The 10508-nt window shown below is 53.9% G+C and overlaps 1 protein-coding gene across 1 annotated transcript in view; it reads left to right on the top strand.

Annotated features, from left to right (window-relative positions):
* Nucleotides 1–3667: 3667 nt before the first annotated feature.
* The window catches only part of PPP1R13B (protein phosphatase 1 regulatory subunit 13B), a 99643-nt gene continuing 92802 nt past the window's right edge, over nucleotides 3668–10508 (top strand). The window contains exon 1 of the mRNA XM_040478320.1: nucleotides 3668–3822. The gene's annotated coding sequence lies outside the window, so the exon portion shown is untranslated. The remainder of the gene's footprint in view (nucleotides 3823–10508) is intronic.

The raw sequence follows: 10508 nt of genomic DNA, 5'->3' as shown, positions 1-10508 counted from the left end.
TGGATGTCTTCTTTGGAAAATGTCTATTCAGAGCCTCTGCCCGTGTTTTAACTGGATTGTTTGTTTGGTTTGGTGCTGAGTTATAGAAGTTCTTCTATATATTTTGGAAACCAACCCATTATGAGATATGTGATTTGTAAATATCTTCCCCCATTCTGTAGGCTGCCTTTCTGTTCGTAGATGGTTTCCTTTGCTGGGCAGAAGCTTTGTAGTTGGTGTAGTCCTAATCTTTTATTTTTGCTTTTATTTCTCTTGACTGAGAAGACATACCTGAAAAAAAAAATGTTGCTAAGGCTGGGATCAAAGAAATTCCTGTTAAGCCTCTTTTTTTTTTGATGTTTATTTATTTTTGAGAGAAAGTGCCCCAAGGCTCTTTTTTTTTTCAACGTTTTTTTTTTTTTTTTTTTTTTTTTTTTTTTTTTTATTGGTGGGACAGAGAGAGACAGAGCATGAACGGGGGAGGGGCAGAGAGAGAGGGAGACACAGAATCGGAAACAGGCTCCAGGCTCCGAGCCATCAGCCCAGAGCCCGACGCGGGGCTCGAACTCACGGACCGCGAGATGGTGACCTGGCTGAAGTCGGACGCCCAACCGACTGCGCCACCCAGGCGCCCCGCAAGGCTCTTTTTTTAAATTGTTGTATTACTTGCCCCCCCACCCCCATGACTTCAAAACATGAACACAATGGGAAAATTTGCCCAGGAGAGTAAGCTTGCTAAATTCTCATCCATCAGAGTAGGAAGCCGGTCAATAACACTGAGAATTGAGAAATCAAGGAACAACAACATGACATTTACAAATACGAAGATAACACATATACACACAAACTATAGAAGAGTTGAAAGCATTGTCCCTGGGGCACATGACTCATAGATGGGCCTGGGCCTGCTGTTTTATATCAAAGTCTTTGCATACTATTTGTGTGGTTAAGAATCAAGTCAATGAGGGGCACTTGGGTGGCTCCCTCAGCTAAAAGTCTGACTTTGGCTCAGGTCATGATCTCACGGTTCTTGGGTTCAAGCCCCGAGTCAGGCTCTGTGCTGACCGCTCAGAGCCTGGAGCCTGCTTCGGATTCTGTGTCTCCCTCTCTCTCTGCCCCTCCCCCGCTAGTGCTCTGTCCCTCCCTCTCTCTCAAAACTAAAAATAAGCATTAAAAAAATATTGTAAAAAGAATCAAGCCCATAGATTATTTTAGTAAGAATAAGAATTACGGTTGATCTTTGAGCAACACAGGTTTGAATTACATGGGTCCACTTATACACAGATTTTTTTGATAGATACAGTACAGTACTGTAAACGTATCTTCTCTTGCCTTATGATTTTCTTAAAGTATTTTTCCTCTAGTTTACCTTATTACAGGAATATAGTATATAAGACATACAACATACAAAATACGAGTTAATCGATGTTTCATGTTATTGGTAAGGCTTCCAGTCAACAGTGGGCTATTTGCACTTGAGTATTGGGGGAGTCAAAAGTTACATGCAGATTATCGACTGCCTGAGGGCCCCTAACCCCTGCATTGTTCAAGGATCAGCTGTAACTCGAAACATAAAGAAAGCTAGGTGTTTTGTCCCATTTTATCCCGAGTTTTGCACGTTTGGGCTTTGATTTGCAATTTGAATCAGGTCTTTCTGTCTCCAATCACTCTTTACCTGTAAAGAGCATTGGAAGCCCGTTTGGGAGGTGACAAGAAGCGAGTGAGGCGCTGTAACCTGTACCCGTGCGTGCGTGCATGTGTGTGTGTGTGTGTGCACGCTCACTCCCCTCATGGCCCAGCCAGACCCATCTTTCAAGAGCAGTATTATTCTCCAGCAAGGGTCCTGCGTGGCCTTGACATGTTCTTCACACCTCATTCAGCTGAACCTCCCTCTTTGCTCAGCCAGGCAGGCTAACAAGTGGGCAATTTCCCGTCCGGGTCACAGGGAGGCATGTCCGGTGTCGTCCTTGTTCACGTGCAGGAGCTTCCTGAACTTGTCCATGACCATCTTGGGCACCCCGCTACAAATCACACTAGTCAGTCACATGGTCTCCACCTGCCAAGAGAGCCTAGCCCACTGCCAGCTGCCGTCTTTGGGGCTGGCAAAAAGGACAGATCACCCTGTTCTAGCTCGTGTTCGTGTCTGTGTGGAGGAGGCTGAGGTGGGCGAGTGAGAGAGTAGCAGCACGGCTACGCAGCTGATCTTTCGGCTGTGGGCATTTCGAGCTCAGGCTGGCACGCCTGGGTGCCTAAGGTTGCAGATCAGCGAGGAGGACGTTGGCTTGTCCGGGGATCAGGGACCCTCCTTGCCTGGCAGCAACGGCTCACCCAGTACAGGGTATCAGCAAATGCCTGTGGGGCATTCCCCGTGTGCCACATGGATCATTTCATGTAATCCAGGCAAGCATCCTTGTGGGAGACCCTATTATTATCCCCATTTTACAGATGAGCAAAGGGGAGGCACAGAAAAGTTGTATAACTTGGCCAAAGTTACACAGCCGGAACTAAGTTGCAGGTGGTCTAGTTCCACAGTCCAAGCTCATAGGTACAATGTGAAAGCATATTTTCTTACCTTCTTTATTGCAAAATGGATTCTAAGCTCATAAAGCAATGCAAAGTGCGTGCAGAATACAGGATTTAAAGTAAAAACTGGGTTTCAATCTTGGCCTCTCTGCCTCGGTAAGCTCACCTCCATGAACTGCACCCACCGTCCCTCCAAATCCAGTGGGTTTGCCCAGTAAAGTGCCCTGATAGGAGATCAGGGGACAGATCCCAGCTCCTCCCGGTGGGGGGCCTTGGACAGGCTGTATCAGTTGCTCTCAAGGTCAGGCCTCCCCTTGGTGCCTCTCTTTTGCTGGTGACCTCCTCTTCCACCCTGCGGCCCTGGGGATGGTAACGGTCTCCCCGAGCTGGCCCTGGAGCCCTGCACTCTCCCTGCGGCTCCCTTACTCCCCCCCACTTCCGTAAGCAACCTCCCTTTGTAAATAACCCTCCTGGAATTTCCCTAATTTGCGGAAGCCATCTGTTTTCCCATGGGACCCTGACTGATGTGACAGCATCATGAATAATGGTGGAAACTGGAAGCACCTGAAATGTAGGAGAGCAAGGGGAGGGGGGCTGTTGAGGAGACCCTGAGCGGCTCGGGGGGAGGTGATGCAGCCAGTGGAAAGATGTTGGGGGGGGGGGGGTGGGAAACATTGCAACGGAGTGAGGGAAGGGCATGGCTAGGGTAGGATGCTTGGGGAAGAACAAAAGACCTGCGGCTAAACTGCGTTTATGGCCAGACCTCTAACAAGTTCCCTGCGGGCAGGGAGTGCGACCTCGTAGCCTCAATTCTAGCACTGAGGGGGGACACAATAAAGATCAGAAACCAATGAATCAAGGAGCGAGTCAACGAGCGTCCCAGCCCAGCCCAGACCTCTCTCTTGCCCACGGAGGCCCGAGGTGAATCCCAGGTGGAGGGGAGAATGCGGCTGAGGCCTCAGACCAGGACGAAGGGCTTGTGAGCGTGTGCATGCATGCGTGCGTACGTGAGTGTGCGCGCGCGTGCAAGCACCTGGCGGCACCGCGGGGAAGCCGGGCTCTCGGGGGCGCCCCGCCCACTTGGGGGCGGAGCCTGCGGCGGGGAGGAGCGGAGGTGCGGCGCGGCGGGGAGGGGCGGAGACTGCGGCGCGGCGGGGAGGGGCGGAGCCTGCGGCGCCCCGGGCGCTGCGGCGGGCGCTCCGGCACCGGCGGGAGCTGTTGCGGTCCCAGCCGCCCTAGGTCCCCGCTCCGTGGCCCTGGGCAAGTGGCGAAACCTCTCTGGGCTTCAGAGAGCACCTGCCTCACGGGGTCCACCGCAGGGTGAGTGCTGAGCATTTGCTGTGTCCCGCCACCAGCAGGCCGCACCCCAAGGCAGTGAGTGACCCGGCCGTTCGGCCCCGGCGGCGGCGGAGTGGGCTCCGCTCCCCAGACCCCGCCTGAGGCCCCCGCGCGTGGTAGCGGCCGGGCGCATTTCCCTCGGTGCGCGCGACGGGCCACGCGCCACCCGCAGAGTGGCGCCCGCTCTGCCCTGTGCCGGCGGGGTGGGGGCCACACGCGGAGGGCACACACCCCCGACAGCCCAGCGAGGCACGAAAAACACACAGATCGCTGGCGGTGGTCTTTTCTAACCTTGACGACAAAAATACCCTTTTCATGCGCCACATGAGCGAACGGAACCACGACCGATTCACAGCTAACAAGGGTTCTCCCGGGAACTGTGAGAGTGGAGCCCCCTCCCCACTGTCCCCACCTCCACACTGTGGGGCAGGGGGCTGGGGGCACGCTGGCCACCTCTAGGGCGGAGCGGCTGGGGTAGGAGTTGGCCTGGGGATGGGTGGAGGTGGGGGGAGTGTCTGGCACGGGAAGGTGGACGGGCTGGGGAGCAGGAGCTCTGAGCCCCTGGGGGGGGGGGCGGTTAATTACCCTTTGCTGGGTGTGGGGAACCCTGAGGGCTGTGGGGAGCCGCTGGGGAAGTGGCCACGTGTGATTTACACTTTGGAAACACCCTTCTGGCCTTAGGGGGGCTCAATCAGCGGGGGTGGCTCAGGTTAGGGTGCAGTGGGAAACAGGGTTGGCTGGCAGAGAGGGGGAGAGGCCTAGGTCACGCCCAATGTCTGGCTGGAGTGCTGAGTAGATGGCAAGGTGGGGTGGGGGGTGGGGGCTGGACAGAGGGAGGGGGTCCTGAAGTGAAGAGGGAGGGTGGCCCTCCCCGGGGACAGCATGGCAAAACGGGACACAGCCCTGGACCTACCAGTGCCAGCTCCCCAGGCCTGCAGTGGGCTCTGTGGGCACCAGGCGGGCTGATCCACACCAGCTCCCCAGCACTGGTTGGAAGCCTCGGGGGCCATCCCAGGGCCTTTCTTTCTGTCTCTCCTAAGGACCCCCCTTCAGGCACAACGGAAGGGAGTCCCCTTCTCCACATCCGCCTTCTTCCTTAGTCCTCCTAAGGGGCTTCCCTTCTCCACTCCTGCCATCCTCCCCGTGGTGCCCACCGGGCCTTGGAAAGCAGAAACCAGGCCCCTCTCGTCCCCTGGAAAAGTGCCAATATAAAATCCAGGCTCCTCATGGCTCCCAAACCCAGACTTGATCTTACCTCCCTTCGCTCTCCCCCCGGCTCCTCCCTTGAGCCCCCAGTGCTGCCCCCAGAGTTTCTGTCAGTTCATTCCCTTCTCACCTGCTTTTTCTCTTCCTACACACCGTCTCCCTGAGGAGTCCTGCCAGGCTACCTCCTTGGTATTTTGCTCCCAACTCAAATGTCGCCTTCTTCTGGAAAAAGCAGCGACCTCTGTCACATTATCTGGCTTTATTGTTTTTTTGTTTTTTTTTTTAATACACTTAACCAGTGTTGGAAGTTATTTCGTGTTCTTGTTTATCAGCTTCTCCCCTGACCAGAATATAAGCTCCATGAGTATAGGGACCATGTCTGTCTTGCTCAAGGTTCTGTCACCACAGCCTGGACCAGTGCTGGGCACCCAGGGGAAACCCAGGCGACACTTGTTGCCTGAGGGAACTGACCCCTGGGCTGAACAGGTATGTCGCCAGCTCTAAGGTGGCACGTTGTGACAGGTGACCCAGGACTGAGCAGTTTGGGAGAAGGAGTTCTCCTGGGGGGATCTGGAGAAACCTTGAAGAAGAGGAAGGATTTGAATTGTGACAAGAACAGGTACCACTTCTTGAGGAAATTGACAGTGCTTTTGTGGGCACAGGAAGGTGGATGAACAAGGACTTGGAGGAGGGAAGGCTAGGGTTTGGGACAGCTGGTGTATAAGATCTAGACGTGGAGGGGCGCCTTGGTGGCTCAGTCGGTTAAGCATCCAACTTTGGCTCAGGTCATGATTTCACGGTTGGTGAGTCTGAGCCTTCCATTGGGCTCGGGGCTGACAGTGTGGAGCCTGCTTGGGATTCTCTCTCTCTCTCTCTCTCTCTCTCTCTCTCTCTCTGTCTCTCTCACTCTCCCCCCGCCCCCGCCTCTTCCCCATGTGTGCATGCATGCATGTGCTCTCTCTCTCTCAAAATAAATAAACTTAAAAAAAAAAAGTTCTAGCTGTGGAATGCTAGGGACATGGGAGATTAAGTTGGAAAAGTAGATTGTGGCTATGCTCTGAGGGCATCTTGTTATGGACTGAATTGTGCCCCTGCCCCCCAGGATTCATATGTTGAAGTCCTAACCCTTCTATAACCTCCAGATGTGACTATTTGGAGATAGGGTCTTTAAAGAGGGAACCAAGGTTAAAGAGAGGTTATATGGGTGGGCCTTCATCCAATATGACGGGTGTCCTTACACAGGGGGAAAGCCACCAGGGCTGCACGTACAATGAGAACATTCCCAGCAAGGGAATGGCCATCTGTAAGCCAAGGATCAAGACCTCAGAAGACCTCGGAAGACCCAGCCCTGCACACACCTTCTTCTGGGACTTTCAGCCCCCAGGACGGTCAGTTTCTGTTGTTTAAGCCCCCTGTTCTGTGATCTTTTGTTTTGGTAGCCCTAGCAAATGAATATAGGTCTTAAGCTTTTTATATTTTAATTTTAAATTGTAATATTTCATCTGGTTCAGAAAGCAAATATAAAAAGTAATAATGACCAGAGGATCAAGGGCAACATCAACAGTGATACGTCATATTGATAGTTTGTGCCCTTGGTAGGATCTGATGAAAATGGTACTTCACCTGTGTGGTCTTCCTCCCCAAAATCCCAGAACCTCAGTCTGATTATAAGGAAAACATCAGGTAAATCTCAAGTGAGGAACATTCTACAAAACACCTAACCCGGCGGGTGTTGGCTGGCTCAGTCAGTGGAGTGTGTGACTCTTGATCTTGGGGTCATGAGTTTGAGCCCCATGTTGGGTGTGGAGCGTACTTAAGAAAATAAAATAAAAATAATATTCAAAAAACCCACCCAACCTATACTCCTCAACACTTTCAAGGTCATAAAAATACAAGGGAACTGGAAAACTGTCACAGCCCAGAGGAGCATAAGGAGACATGATATCTTTATTTATTTATTTATTTATTTTTAAATTTTTTTTTCAACGTTTATTTATTTTTGGGACAGAGAGAGACAGAGCATGAACGGGGGAGGGGCAGAGAGAGAGGGAGACACAGAATCGGAAACAGGCTCCAGGCTCCGAGCCATCAGCCCAGAGCCCGACGCGGGGCTCGAACTCACGGACCGCGAGATCGTGACCTGGCTGAAGTCGGACGCCCAACCGACTGCGCCACCCAGGCGCCCCAGGAGACATGATATCTTAAATGTGATGTGGTGTCTTAGATGGGGTCCTGGAATGGAGGACCTTGGGCAACACTAAGGAAATCTGAGTAAGGTATGGCCTCTAGTTAATGCTCGTGTATCGACATGGGTTCACCAGTTTAACGTGCCGTGCTCACGCAAGATGTTAACAATAGGGGAAACTGGGATGGGAGGGAGCCTCTGAGAACTCTTTATTTTCCCTTGGAGTTTTTCTGTCAATCTAAAATGGTTTGAAAAATAAAGTTCACTTTTCAAAAGTCATAGTGAAAAGTCTCACCCAGATTTCTGTCCATTGTGAAGCGACCGTCCCCCCCCCCCACAGCCACTAGTTTATTAATGTTCCGTGCATCTTTCAGGAATCCTTTGTGCAAATATGGATCTACGCTGATTTTCTTCCTGAAAGGCCTTTGTGTTTTCTTTGAAGAGCATTTAATCATTTTTGATATGTAACATTTCAGACATACAAAGTGGAGAGAAAAATACAACGCACCCCCTGTGCCCACCACCCATATTCACCCCATATTCATCACTTATCAAGAATTTGCTGTGTATGCCTCACCACCCCTCCCTGTCTTGCTGTCCCCCTTTTGCTCGTTTTCAAACAAATTCTGGACCTCTTACATATGCTAGTATGTATCTCTGAACGATCTGCATAGCTGTTATTTTATTTTTTTAAATGTTTAACTTTTTTATTTTTGAGAGACGGCGCGAGCGAGTGAGGGACAGAGAGGATGAGAGAGAGAGAGGGAGGGGGGTAGAGAGAGAGAATCCCATGCAGGCTCTGCCCTGACAGAGCCCAAAGCAGGGCTTGAGCTCACCCGATGCGGGGCTCGAACTCATGAACCATGAGATCATGAGCTGAAGTTGGATGCCTCACTGATGAGCCAACCAGGTGCCCCATTATTGTTTTGGTTTTTTTTAATGTTCATTTACTTATTTTGAGAGAGAGAGAATGCATGTGAGCTGAACACTCGTAAGTGGGGGAGGGGCAGAGAGGGAGAGAGAGAGTCCCAAGCAGGCTCCACCCTCTGGGAGTCTGATGCAGGGTTGGATCTCACAACCACGAGATCATGACTTAGGCTGGAATCAAGAGACACTCAACCGACTGAGCCACCCGGGCGCCCCCTGCACTTCTTACGATATACTAAAGTCTATATCTCACCATCAGCAGTGGTTCCTGAAGAACCTTTTGTGAACTTTAGTCTGGGTGACGAGCAGACACAGGAGAGCTTTGCAGGGCGGGCGTGTGTATATGTGACCTAGTTCTGTCTGTGTGTGGGATGATTTGGGCTTGGAGGAGGTTAGAGCAGGGAGGCCAATTATAAACACACTTGGGCTGGATGGCAAGTGGTAGGGCCTGATGCATGGCGGCCGCAGCAGGGTGGGGAGGAGAACCAGCTAAGGAGCCTGTCGCGGCGGGGGGCACTAACCAGCCTGGCTTCAGATACACGTCTGCCTGGAGGACAGACGGGGCCTTGGTGTGAGGGCAGGGCAGCTGCAGCTATCTGTACCCAAGGGTCCGGTGGCTAGGCTTTCCTTTTCAGAAGAGTGGGCTCATTTTGACCACCTCAAGGCAGGTGTCCCAACTCTGCAGTGCCCCGGCAAAGCCTGTCCTTTGCTTGGCTTAGTGGGCCAGCACCCACCCACATGGGTAAGGAACATCAGCATGTCAGAGCAGGAAGGCCACCAGAAATCACAGCATCTAACTCCTCTCTGGTTACTCACAGAGAAACAGAGACCCAGAGAAGGGGCGTGTGTTGCCTTGGCCACACAGGGAGTGAGAGGCAGAGCTGGAATGAGACCCAGGGTCTCTGACTTCCTTCCTCCCATTACCCACAGCTTCCTCTTCTCTCCGAACCCTGCTCCCAGAAGAGATGTGACACGAGCCAGTGCTGCCCGTGTGCATACGTTTGAAACGTCCTGGGTGACTCCGCTCCCAGGGACGTAGGCACACTAAGCCTGCTTGCTAATGACAGCATTACTACAGGAAACTATTTACGGAGCACCTACCATGTACCACAAACTGTGCCGGGAACTTTGTATACGTCACGTCTGAACCTCTCCAAATCCCATGAGGCAGCCACGATTATTTCTGTAATCTCCCATTATAGAGATGGGTAAATTGAGATACGGAAGATGTAGCTTGGCTAGGATCATACAGTGAGGGTGTGGCAGAGGCAGTGTTTGTCCAACTGGAAAGTCTGCACTCTCAAACACTAACCCCTGTGGCCTCTGAAGAACAGGGGTGGCTTCCCGTGAAGAGGACGCTGCTCACTCCCTGGCCTCCACCCTCGTTGTCCCCCAGACCCACACCCCGGCCCTGGGCCTCTCAGTGGACAAGACAGGCTACAGATGGACCCTGACCCCCTGCTGTCGTCTCCAAGACGCTGGGCCCTACCCAAGGTGGTGTATGGCCTTTGGTGTTTGGGGCCGTAAACAGACCTCCATGTTCAGGGCGCGTATGAAGTGTCAGCGCCGCCTGCGAGGACATCAGACACAATGGGCTCTCAGGGTTCAAACGAACGGATGCCTGCCCTTTCGACGGCCTTTACTACACTCTGTTCCGTGCCCTGCGAGGGGCTCTGGACACATGGCCCTGGTGTCCGTCATTCAGGCGCTCGGGCCACAGCGGGAGGTGCCACGGGAGACAAGGCTGTAAGAAGAGAGCGGGTCCCTAGAGATGGGGCCTGGACTCTAACCAGGGTGGTCCGAGCCGCAGGGATGTTGGCCCAGGTGGGCCCAGGCTCTCTAGGCCGCGGCTGGAGAGCGGGTGCGGCGCAGGAAGGCCGGCTGCAGCAGGGCGCCGCCAGCTGCAGAAGACGCGGTGGCGGACGGCGCATCAGGTGCCCAGGGGCCGCGGCGCGGGGCGGGTTCCCGGGTCCCTCCCCATCCGTGCGGGGCCGGGTCACGTGGGTGGTTTGGGGCGCACCACGCCCCTCCGGCCGGGCCCCCAGCTGCAGCACCCCCACCACCACCGCGGCGCCGGGAACCCGGGGTCAGGCCGCGGTCAGACGCTGGCGCGCGCCGTCGCCGCAGGATGCGCCCCGCCCCTCGGCGGTCGCCGGGGGCCCAAGGTTCGAGTCCCGGCCTTGGTGTGACTCGCCGCGGGGAGGCCCCTCCCCGGCCCTGCCCTCTTCCGGCCTCGGTTTTCCCATTCCAGAGGTCTCGGGGAGCCTGCGCTCCCGGTCACGCGCGGCCCCGAGCCCACAGGCCGCCACACGGGGCGGGGCAGCGGCTAGGCGTCCGCAGCGCGCCCGCC

The sequence above is a fragment of the Herpailurus yagouaroundi genome, unplaced genomic scaffold (genome assembly GCF_014898765.1).
Source record: "Herpailurus yagouaroundi ecotype Mexico unplaced genomic scaffold, PumYag 141, whole genome shotgun sequence".
Taxonomy (NCBI): domain Eukaryota; kingdom Metazoa; phylum Chordata; class Mammalia; order Carnivora; family Felidae; genus Herpailurus; species Herpailurus yagouaroundi.
Note: the sequence above shows the minus strand (reverse complement) of the source record. Positions and strands in the feature narration are given on the sequence as shown.